The sequence below is a fragment of the Triticum dicoccoides genome, chromosome 4A (assembly GCF_002162155.2).
Source record: "Triticum dicoccoides isolate Atlit2015 ecotype Zavitan chromosome 4A, WEW_v2.0, whole genome shotgun sequence".
NCBI classification, from domain to species: Eukaryota; Viridiplantae; Streptophyta; class Magnoliopsida; order Poales; family Poaceae; genus Triticum; species Triticum dicoccoides.
In genome coordinates this window covers 140857165-140868838 of record NC_041386.1, presented here as the reverse complement: position 1 = coordinate 140868838, position 11674 = coordinate 140857165, and positions in this window count along the sequence as shown.

Below are 11674 nucleotides of genomic sequence, written 5' to 3'. Positions count from 1 at the left end.
AACTAGCTCCAATTCATCAATGTAATGTAGGCATGTATTCCGAATATAGTCATACGTGCTTATGGAAAAGAACTTGCATGGCATCTTTTGTCCTACCCTCTCGTGGCAGCGGGGTCCTAGTGGAAACTGAGGGATATTAAGGCCTCCTTTTAGTAGAGTACCGGACAAAAGCATTAACACATAGTGAATACATGAACTCCTCAAACTACGGTCATCACCGGAAGTGGACCCGATTATTGTCACTTCGGGGTTGCCGGATCATAACACATAGTAGGTGACTATAGACTTGCAAGATAGGATCAAGAACTCTCATATATTCATGAAAACATAATAGGTTCAGATCTGAAATCATGGCACTCGGGCCCTAGTGACAAGCATTAAGCATAGCAAAGTCATAGCAACATCAATCTCAGAACATAGTGGACACTAGGGATCAAACCCTAACAAAACTAACTCGATTTCATGATAAATCTCAGCCAACCCATCACCGTCCAGCAAGCCTATGATGGAATTACTCACGCACGGCGGTGAGCATCATGAAATTCGTGATGGAGGATGGTTAATGATGACGATGGCGACGGATTCCCCTCTCCGGAGCCCCGAACGGACTCCAGATCAGCCCTCCCGAGAGAGTTTAGGGCTTGGCGGCAGCTCCATATCGTAAAACGTGATGAATCTTTTTCTCCGTTTTTTTCTCTCCGAACACGAATATATAGAGTTGGAGTTGAGGTCGGAGGAGCTCTAGGGGGCCCACGAGGTAGGGGGCGCGCCCCCCACCCTCGCGGCTAGGGTGTGGACCCCCTGGTCTTGATCTTTTGCCAATATTTTTTATTATTTTAAAAATAGTCTCCATGAAGTTTCAGGTCATTCTGAGAACTTTTGTTTCTGCACATAAATAACACCATGGCAATTCTGCTGAAAATGGCGTCAGTCCGGGTTAGTTCCATTCAAATCATGCAAGTTAGAGTCCAAATCAAGGGCAAAAGTGTTTGGAAAAGTAGATACGGCGGAGACGTATCATTGCTTTGCATAATCATGTAGTTGACATCATATTTGTGGCAAACCCACTTTCATAATTCTTTCATACATGTCGCTCTTGATTCATCGCATATCTCGGTACACCGCTGGAGGCATTCACATAGAGTCATATTTTTGTTCTAGTATCGAGTTGTAACATTGAGTTATGAGTAAATAAAAGTGTTATGATCATCATTATTAGAGCATTGTCCCATGTGAGGAAAGAAGGATGGAGACTATGAAATAAAAAAGGAGGCCAAAGAAGCCCAAACAAAAAAATGAGAGAAAAAGAGAGAAGGGACAATGTTACTATCCTTTTTCCACACTTGTGCTTCAAAATAGCACCCATGATCTTCATGATAGAGAGTTTCTTATTTTGTCATTTTCATATACTAGTGGGAATTTTTCATTATAGAACCTGGCTTGTATATTCCAATGATGGGCTTCCTCAAAATGCCCTAGGTCTTCGTGAGCAAGCAAGTTGGATGCACACCCACTTAGTTTCTTTAGATGAGATTTCATACACTTATAGCTCTAGTGCATCCGTTGCATGGCAATCCCTACTCCTCCCATTGACATCAATTGATGGGCATCTCCATAGCCCATTGATTAGCCGTGTCAATGTGAGACTTTCCCCTTTTTTGTCTTCTCACATAACCCCCATCATCGTATGCTATTCCACCTATAGTGCTATATCCATGGCTTGCGCTCATGTATTGCGTAAGGGTTGAAAAGGCCGAAGCGCGTTAAAAAGTATGAACCAATTGCTCAGCTTGTCATTGGGGTTATGCATGATGGAGCATTTTGTCTGACGAAAATGAAGCATGGCCAAACTATATGATTTTGTAGGGATAAGCTTTCTTTGGCTATGTTATTTTGATAAGACATAATTGCTTGGTTAGCATGCTTGAAGTATTACTATTTTTATGTCAATATTAAACTTTTATCTTGAATCTTTTGAATCTGAACATTCATGTCACAATAAATAGAATTACATCGAAAATTATGTTAGGGAGCATTCCACATCAAAAATTCTTTTTTTATCATTTACCTACTCGAGGACGAGCAAGAATTAAGCTTGGGGATGCTTGATACGTCTCCAACGTATCTATACTTTTTGATTGTTACATGCTATTATATTATCTATTTTTGATGTTTTCAATGGGCTTTAATATACCTTTTAATATTATTTTTGGGACTAACCTATTAACCGAAAGCCTAGTGCAAATTTTTGTTTTTTTTCCTATTTCAGTGTTCCGCGGAAAAGGAATATCAAACGGAATCCAAACGGAATGAAACCTTCGCGAGGATCGTTTTTGGAACAAAAGCAATCCAGGAGACTTGGAGTGGACGTCAAGGAAGCAGCGAGGAAGCCACGAGGCAGGAGGGTGCGCCCCCACCCTCATGGGCCCCTGGCAGCTCCACCGACCTACTTCCTTCGTCTATATATACTCTTATACCCTGAAACCTTCGGGGAGAGCCACGAAACACCTTTTCCACCGCCGCAACCTTCTGTACCCGTGAGATCCCATCTTGGGGCCTTTTCCGGCGATCTGCCGGAGGGGGATTCGATCACAGAGGGCTTCTACATCAACACCATAGCCTCTCCGACGATGTGTGAGTAGTTTACCACAAATCTTCGGGTCCATAGTTATTAGCTAGATGGATTCTTCTCTCTCTTTGGATCTCAATACAAAGTTCTCCTCAATCTTCTTGGAGATCTATTCGATGTAACTCTTTTGCGGTGTGTTTGCCGAGATCCGATGAATTGTGGGTTTATGAACTTGATTATCTATGAATATTATTTGATTCTTCTCTGCATTCTTATATGCATGATTAGATATCTTTGCAAGTCTCTTCGAATTATCGGTTTAGTTTGGCCTACTAGATTGATCTTTCTTGCAATGGGAGAAGTGCTTAGCTTTGGGTTCAATCTTGCGGTGCTCGATCCTAGTGACGGAAAGGGAAACGACACGTATTGTATTGTTGCCATCGAGGATAAAAAGATGGAGTTTATATCATATTGCTTGATTTTATCCCTCTACATCATGTCATCTTGCCTAATGCATTACTCCGTTCTTATGAACTTAATACTCTAGATGCATGCTAGATAGCGGTTGATCTATGGAGTAGTAGTAGATGCAGGATCGTTTCGGTCTACTTGTCACGGACGTGATGCCTATATTCATGATCATTGCCTTAGATATCATCATAACTATGCACTTTTCTATCAATTGCTCGGCAGTAATTTGTTCACCCACCGTAATACATGCTATCTTGAGAGAAGCCACTAGTGAAACCTATGGCCCCCGGGTCTACTTTACATCATATAAGTTTCCAATCTACAGTTCTAATTTACTATTTATTTTGCAATCTTTATTTTCCAATCTATACCACGACAATACCAAAAATATTTATCTTATTATCTTTATCAGATCTCACTTTGCAAGTGGTCGTGAAGGGATTGACAACCCCTTTATCGCATTGGTTGCAAGGTTCTTATTTGTTTGTGCAGGTACTAGGTGATTTGCGTGTAGTTTCCTACTAGATTGATACCTTGGTTCTCAAAAACTGAGGGAAATACTTACACTACTTTGCTGCATCACCCTTTCCTCTTCAAGGGAAAACCAACACATGCTCAAGAGGTAGCAGGCATCAATATTATATGTATCAATGTGATCGAGATTCAGTAAACCATTTGCATTGGATGTAAGACCATAGAAGGTTTTATTCATGTAAACAGAACAACAATTATTCTCTGACTTAAATGAATAACTATATCGCAATAAACATGATCCAATCATATTTATGCTCAACGCAAACACCAAATAACATTTATTTAGTTCTAATACTAATCCCGAAGGTAAAGGGAGGGTGCGATGGTGATCTTATCAACCTTGGAATCACTTCCAACACACATCGTCACCTCGCCCTCAACTAGTCTTTGTTCATTTTATAACTCCTGTTTCGAGTTACTAATCATAGCAACTGAACCTGTATCAAATTCTCAGGGGCTACTATGAACACTAGTTAAGTGCACATGTATATCATATATACTTTTGTTCACTTTGCCATCCTTCTTATCCGCCAAGTATTTGGGGCAGTTCCGCTTCAAGTGACCATTTCCTTTGCAGTAGAAACACTCAGTTTTAGGCTTGGGTCTAGCTTTGGGCTTCTTCATGGGAGTGGCAACTTGCTTGCTATTCTTCTTGAAGTTCCCTTTCTTTCCCTTGCCCTTTTACTTGAAACTAGTGGTCTTGTCAACCATCAACACTTGATGCTTTTCTTGATTTCTACCTTCGCCGATTTCTGCATCGCGAAGAGCTCGGGAATCGTTTTCGTCATCCCTTGCATATTATAGTTCATCATGAAGTTCCAGTAACTTGGTGATAGTGACTAGAGAACTCTGTCAATCACTATTTTATCTGGAAGATTAACTCCCACTTGATTCAAGCGATTGTAATACTCAGACATTCTGAGCACATGCTCACTAGCTGAGCTATTCTCCTCCATCTTGTAGGCAAAGTACTTGTCAGAGGTCTCATACCTCTTGACTCGGGCATGAGTCTGAAATACCAATTCAGCTCTTGTATCATCTTATATGCTCCGTGGCATTCAAAACATTTTTGAAGTCCCGGTTCTAAGCCATAAAGCATGGTGCACTAAACTATCAAGCAGTCATCATACCGAGCTTGCCAAACGTTCATAACGTTTGTATCTGCTCCTGTAATAGGTCCGTCGCCTAGCGGTGCATCAAGGACATCATTCTTCTATGCAGCAATGAGGATAGTCCTCAGATCACGGACCCAGTCCGCATCATTGCTACTATCATCTTTGAACTTACTTTTCTCTAGGAACATATCAAAAAATAAAATGGGGAGCTACATCGCAAGCTATTGATCTACAACATAGATATGCAAAAACAATCAGGACTAAGTTCATGATAAATTAAGTTCAATTAATCATATTACTTAAGAACTCCCACTTAGATAGACATCCCTCTAGTCATCTAAATGATCACGTGATCCATATCAACTAAACCATGTCCGATCATCACGTGAGATGGAGAAGTTTTCAATGGTGAACATCACTTGTTGATCATATCTACTATATGATTCACGTTCGACCTTTCGGTCTCCAGTGTTCCGAGGCCATATCTGCATATGCTAGGCTCATCAAGTTTAACCCGAGTATTCTGCACGTGCAAAACTGGCTTGCACCTGTTATATGTGAACGTAGAGCTTATCACACCCGATCATCACATGGTGTCTCGGCACGACGAACTGTCACAATGGTGCATACTCAGGGAGAACACTTATACCTTGAAATTTTAGTAAGGGATCATCTCATAATGCTACCGTCGTACTAAGCAAAATAAGACGTATAGAAGATAAACATCACATGCAATCAAAATATGTGACATGATATGGCCATTATCATCTTGTGCCTTTGATCTCCATCTCCAAAGTACCGTCATGATCTCCATCGTCACTGGCATGACACCATGATCTCCATCATCTTGATCTCTATCAACGTGTCGTCACATGGTCGTCTCGCCAACTATTGCTTTTGCAACTATTGCTATTGCATAGCGATAAAGTAAAGCAATTATATGGCGCTTGCATCTTATGCAATAAAGAGACAACCATAAGGCTTCTGCCAGTTGCCGATAACTTTAACAAAACATGATCATCTCATACAACAATTTATATCTCATCACGTCTTGACCATATCACAACATGCCCTGCAAAAACAAGTTAGACGTCCTCTACTTTGTTGTTGCAAGTTTTATGTGGCTGCTACGGGCTTCTAGAAAGAACCGTTCTTACCTACGTATCAAAACCACAATGATTTTTTGTCAAGTGTGTTGTTTTAACCTTCAACAAGGACTGTACGTAGTCAAACTCGATTCAACTAAAGCTGGAGAAATAGACACCCACTAGCCACATGTGTGCGAAGCCCGGCGGTAGAACCAGTCTCATGAACGCGGTCATGTAATGTCGGCCTGGGCCGCTTCATCCAACAATACCACCGAATCAAAGTATGACATGCTGGTAAGTAGTATGACTATTATCGCCCACAACTCTTTGTGTTCTACTCGTGCATATAACATCTACGCATAGACCTGGCTCGGATGACACTGTTGGGTAAGGATGGCAATTTTACCCATGGGTATGGGTACCTGCGGATACCGTACCCACATGGGTAGGGTATGGGCACAATTTTATACCCATGGATAGTACCCATACCCTACCCGTTAAGTCATGGGTAGGGTATGGGTATAGCCTTTTACCCATGGATATACCCATACCCTACCCATTTATACTAACATGTAAGTTTTACCCGTGATTCATAAGTGTACCTATGTTAAAGTTGTGTCATGAGCTTATGAACCTATGTTAAAGTTTTCACCAATTGTCAATTTGAATTGAGATAATTATCATGTACTCATCTAACTATTATTGAGTTGAGATCAATATTTTTTTGCCAAATGTGCTATAGATGAATGTAAAATTGCGAATAACTTATGTATTATTTGATCTACCCATTGGGTACCCAATGGGTATGGCTACCCATCAGGTATGGGTACGGGTATGGGTAGAATTTTGTATCCATTGATTACATGGGTATGGGTATGGTATTGCTCTACCCACCCCATACCCTACCCATTACCATCCTTACTGTTGGGGAATGCAGTATTTCAAATTTTTTCCTACGATCACGCAAGATCTATCTAGGAGATGCATAGCAACGAGCAGGGAGAGTGTGTCCACATACCCTCGTAGACCGAAAGCGGAAGCGTTTAGTAACGTGGTTGATGTAGTCGAACATCTTTGCGATCCAACCGATCCAAGCACCAAACATACGGCGCCTCCGCGTTCAGCACATGTTCAGCTCGATGACGTCCCTCGATCTCTTGATCCAGTTGAGGACGAGGGAGAGTTCCCTCAGCACGATGATGTGGCGACGATGATGATGAAGTTACCGGCGGAGGGCTTCGCCTAAGCACTACGACGATATGACCGAGGTGTGTAACTGCGGAAGGGGGCACCGCACACGGCTAAGAGAAGACTTGGTGTGCCTTTGGGGTGCCCCCTGCCCACGTATATAAATGAGGGAGGGAGAGAGGCCGGCCCTCCTAGGGGCGCGCCAAGTGTAGGGAGTCCTACTAGGACTCCCAAGTCCTAGTAGGATTCTCTTTCCTTTTCGGAGTAGGAAAGAAGGAAAGGAGGGAGAGGGAGAAGGAAAGCGGGGGCCGCACCCCCACCCCTTGTCCAATTCGGTTTGGGAAGGGGGGAGGCGCGCGCCACCTCGTGTCCCTTCTTCCCTCTCTCCACTAAATCCCAATAAGGCCCATTAACTTCCCCCGACGAATTCCCATAACTATCCGGTACTCCGAAAAATACCTGAATCACTCGAAAACATACCGATGTCCGAATATAGCCTTCTAGTATATCAATCTTTACCTCTCGACCATTTTGAGACTCCTTGTCATGTCCGTGATCTCCTCTGGGACTCCGAACAAACTTCGGTCATCAAATCACATGACTCATAATACAAATCGGCATCAAACATTAAGCGTGCGGACCCTACGGGTTCGAGAACTAGGTAGACATGAACGAGACACATCTCCGGTCAATAACCAATAGCGGAACCTAGATGCTCATATTGGCTCCTACATATTCTACAAAGATCTTTATCGGTCAAACCGCATAACAACATACATCATTCCCTTTGTCGTCGGTATGTTACTTCCCCGAGATTTGATCATCGGTATCATCATACCTAGTTCAATCTCGTTACCGGCAAGTCTCTTTACTCATTCGGTAATGCATCTTGCCGTAACTAACTCATTAGTCACATTGCTTGCAAGGCTCATAGTGATGTGCATTACCGAGAGGGCCCAGAGATACCTCTCCGATACACGGAGTGACAAATCCTAATCTTGATCTATGCCAACTCAATAAACACCATCAGAGACACCTGTAGAGCATCTTTATAATCACCCAGTTAAGTTGTGACGTTTGATAGCACACAACGTGTTCCTCCGGTATTCGGGAGTTGCATAATCTCATAGTCAGAGGAACATGTATAAGTCATGAAGAAAGCAATAGCAATAAAACTAAACGATCATTTATGCTAAGCTAACGGATGGGTCTTGTCCATCACATCATTCTCCTAATGATGTGATACCATTCATCAAATGACAACACATGTCTATGGTTAGGAAACTTAACCATCTTTGATTAATGAGCTAGTCAAGTAGAGGCATACTAGGGACACTCTGTTTTGTCTATGTATTCACACATGTATCAAGTTTCCGGTTAATACAATTCTAGCATGAATAATAAACATTTATCATGATATAAGGAAATATAAATAACAACTTTATTATTGCCTCTAGGGCATATTTCCTTAAACAACTACCAGTGCTTCATGCTATCTCATTTGTACTCACAAACTCTGGCACTATGACCTAGTTTTGGTTAGATATTTGGCTACACCATAAACCGCTTGCTGCTGCCTTTCCTTGCCTCTACTCACACACCACTTCACCACTTGCTCATGTGGCTACTGTTTTAAATCACAGTTTAGAATCAATCCCGCGGAATGGCCTAACATCTAATGTTGCTGCCGAGTTGTGCTCCTTGTTGTCGCTTTTACACGGCTTCCAGCCTTCGCAAGAACCAGGCAAGCGCTTCCTCAATGGAGGCCTACACTTATGCACAAAGAACGCCAATGATCTGACCATTCTATGCCCATATGGCCATCATGCCTCCCCAACAGAGTGAAGATATTTGCCTGGCTGCTACTCCGTGGTAGAATGAACTGCAAAAACAACCTGCTTTGCAATCTCATGTCATCTCAAATTCACTCTGTCCAAGATGTGGGTTTGATGGCGAAAGCACCACACACATATTCATCGAGTGCCCGCTCGCGCAACGAGTATGGCAAAGGATTGGCTTCCAACCTCCTGACAACATAGACGGACTCTAGGACTACCGCCTGTCTCTCCACCTTGATGCAACGATTTGGCAATCCATGCTTCTTATCATCCTATGGAAAATATGGGACTCAAAAAATGCGATGACTTTCAGGCAACAAAATCACCATGGTGTCTTCACCCTCAAGCAAATCATTAAAGTGGACACACCGGATGAAGAAACTGGAACAAAAATAGACTGCCTCCTCATGGCGTTCCTATCTCTCATCATGATTACACGTGCTTATGTAATTCCGCCTTGTAATTAGTCAAATAATGGATTGCATGTTACCTTGTGGGCCCCACGTGGCTCCGTCTGACCTAATTCCACTTCTATAAATTCTCAAATATTGGGAAACCAACATGGAGCCACCCGAAACACTTTTTCCGCTGCCGCAACCTTCTGTTCTTCCGCGATCTCATACGGAGGCCTTTTCCGGTACTTTGTCGGAGGGGAATTGATCACGAGGGGCTTCTACATCAACTTTGTCGCCCTTCCGATGATGTGTGAGTAGCTCACCACAGACATATGGGTCCATAGCTAGCAGCTAGATGGCTTCTTCTCTCTCTCTCTCTCTCTCTGATCTTCAATACAATGTTCTCCTCGATCTTCTTGGAGTTCTATCCGATGTAATCTTTTTTTGCGATGTGTTTGTTGGGATCCGATGAATTGTGGGTTTATGATCAGATTATTTATTAAAAGTAATTGAGTCTTTTATGAACTTTATTATGCATGATTATGATAGCTTTGTATTTCTCTCCGATCTATCCATTTTGTTTGGCCAACTAGATTGATTTATCTTTAGTGGGAGAGGTGCTTTGTAATGGGTTCAATCTTGGGGTGCCATCACCTCATGACAGAAGGGGTAGCGAGGCACATATTTGTATTGTTGCCATTAAGGGTAAAACAACGAGGTTTATTCATATTGCTTGAGTTACTTTGTCTACATCATGTCATCTTGCTTAAGGCGTTACTCTGATTGTCATGAACCTAATACCATAGATGCATGCTGGATAGTGATCGATTGGTGTTGTAATAGTAGTAGATGCATACATGAGTCGGTCTACTTGTCACATAGGTGATGCCTGTATGTGTGATCATTGTCATGAATAACATCATAATTATGCACTTTTCTATCAGTTGCCCAACATTAATTTATTTACCCATCGTATGCTATTGTTTCAAGAGAGAAACCTCTAGTGAAATCTATGGCCCCGAGGTCTACTTTAATCATATTATAACCAAAAACACCTTGCTGCAATTTTATACTTTTTTATTTTACTTTTCTTTTTATCTATCTATCACTATCATAATTAATTCTGGTAAGTAACGAGTTCAAGGGGATTGACAACCCTCTTGCCCGCGTTGGGTGCAAGTATTTGCTTCTGTGTGTGTAGGAGCTAAAGAAGGGAATTTGTGTGGTTCTCCTATTGGTTTTATAACCTTGGTTCTCACTGAGGGAAATACTTATCTCTACTGTAGTGCTCCACCCTCCCTCTTCGGTGAAAATCCCAACGCAGCTTACAAGTAGCACGGGGTTGTAAACTATCACCAACTTCATTAACCGACACAAAAATATTGTGTCTTGTAGAAGGAGAGCTCTTGAATCGAGAGGATGACACCAAATATATGAGTTTGGTAGGTGCACTTCAGTAGCTGATGCTTACCCGACCTCGTATGTCTTTTACTTTAAGTAAAGTATGCTAGTTTCTTCATGCACCCACTAAAATACACTAGACTACCGCCAAACGCATATTGAAATATGTACTCTACATGTTGGCCTGACCTTTAGCAAGTCATCACCCACCCTTGTTAGTGCATTCTCTGATTCTGACTGGGCAGGCTGTTTGGATGATAGACGACCAACATATGGCTTTGTAGTATTTTTGTCCTAATCTAATTCTAATCTCATGGTGTCAAATAAACATGCTACAGTTCAAGGTCAAGTGCAGAAGAAGAATACAAAACATTGGCTAATGCAACAACAAGGATTATTTGGATACAATCTATGCTAAAAGAACTTGCAATGCATCATGAGCAAGATCTGTGTCTTTGGTGTGATAGTCTTGGTGCCACATATTTATCCGCTAATGAAAATTTTCATGTAAGGACAAAACGCATTGAAATTGACTTGGGGAAGCCTTAGACACCTTTTAGCTAAGAGTCAAGTATTATATAGGATTTAATCCCAAATCTAGTAATATAGAAAATATAAGGAGATAAAAACATCTCATCCATGGCTTGGAGAAGCCTTAAACACCTTTCAGTTAGCAAGGTTATTTTGATAAAAAAAGCCTCTTTAAATTGGCGCAAGGGACATTGTAGCTAACAAGTGTATTGCTCACCAGGCTGGCAGACCACCAAGATGGAGCAATGACCAGACACACGACACCTGATGTAGCGTTGTAGACCACGAATGAAAGGATGGCATACCATCCCGAAATTGTGTCCTCTCTGGCGACCACCGATAGCCTCAACACCTTCCCTAAATTGAGTTCTCTTAGTTTAAGTCCAATTGTTACCCTAAAATGTCTAAAAGGACTCTCCCCTAAAATATGTTAACCCCATCAGTTCTCCCAAATTCCCACTCGCAAATATGTTAAAATATGATGTAACTACCAAAAAATAACAACCAATAAGCATCCACATAAAAAATAGTAGCAATATCATCT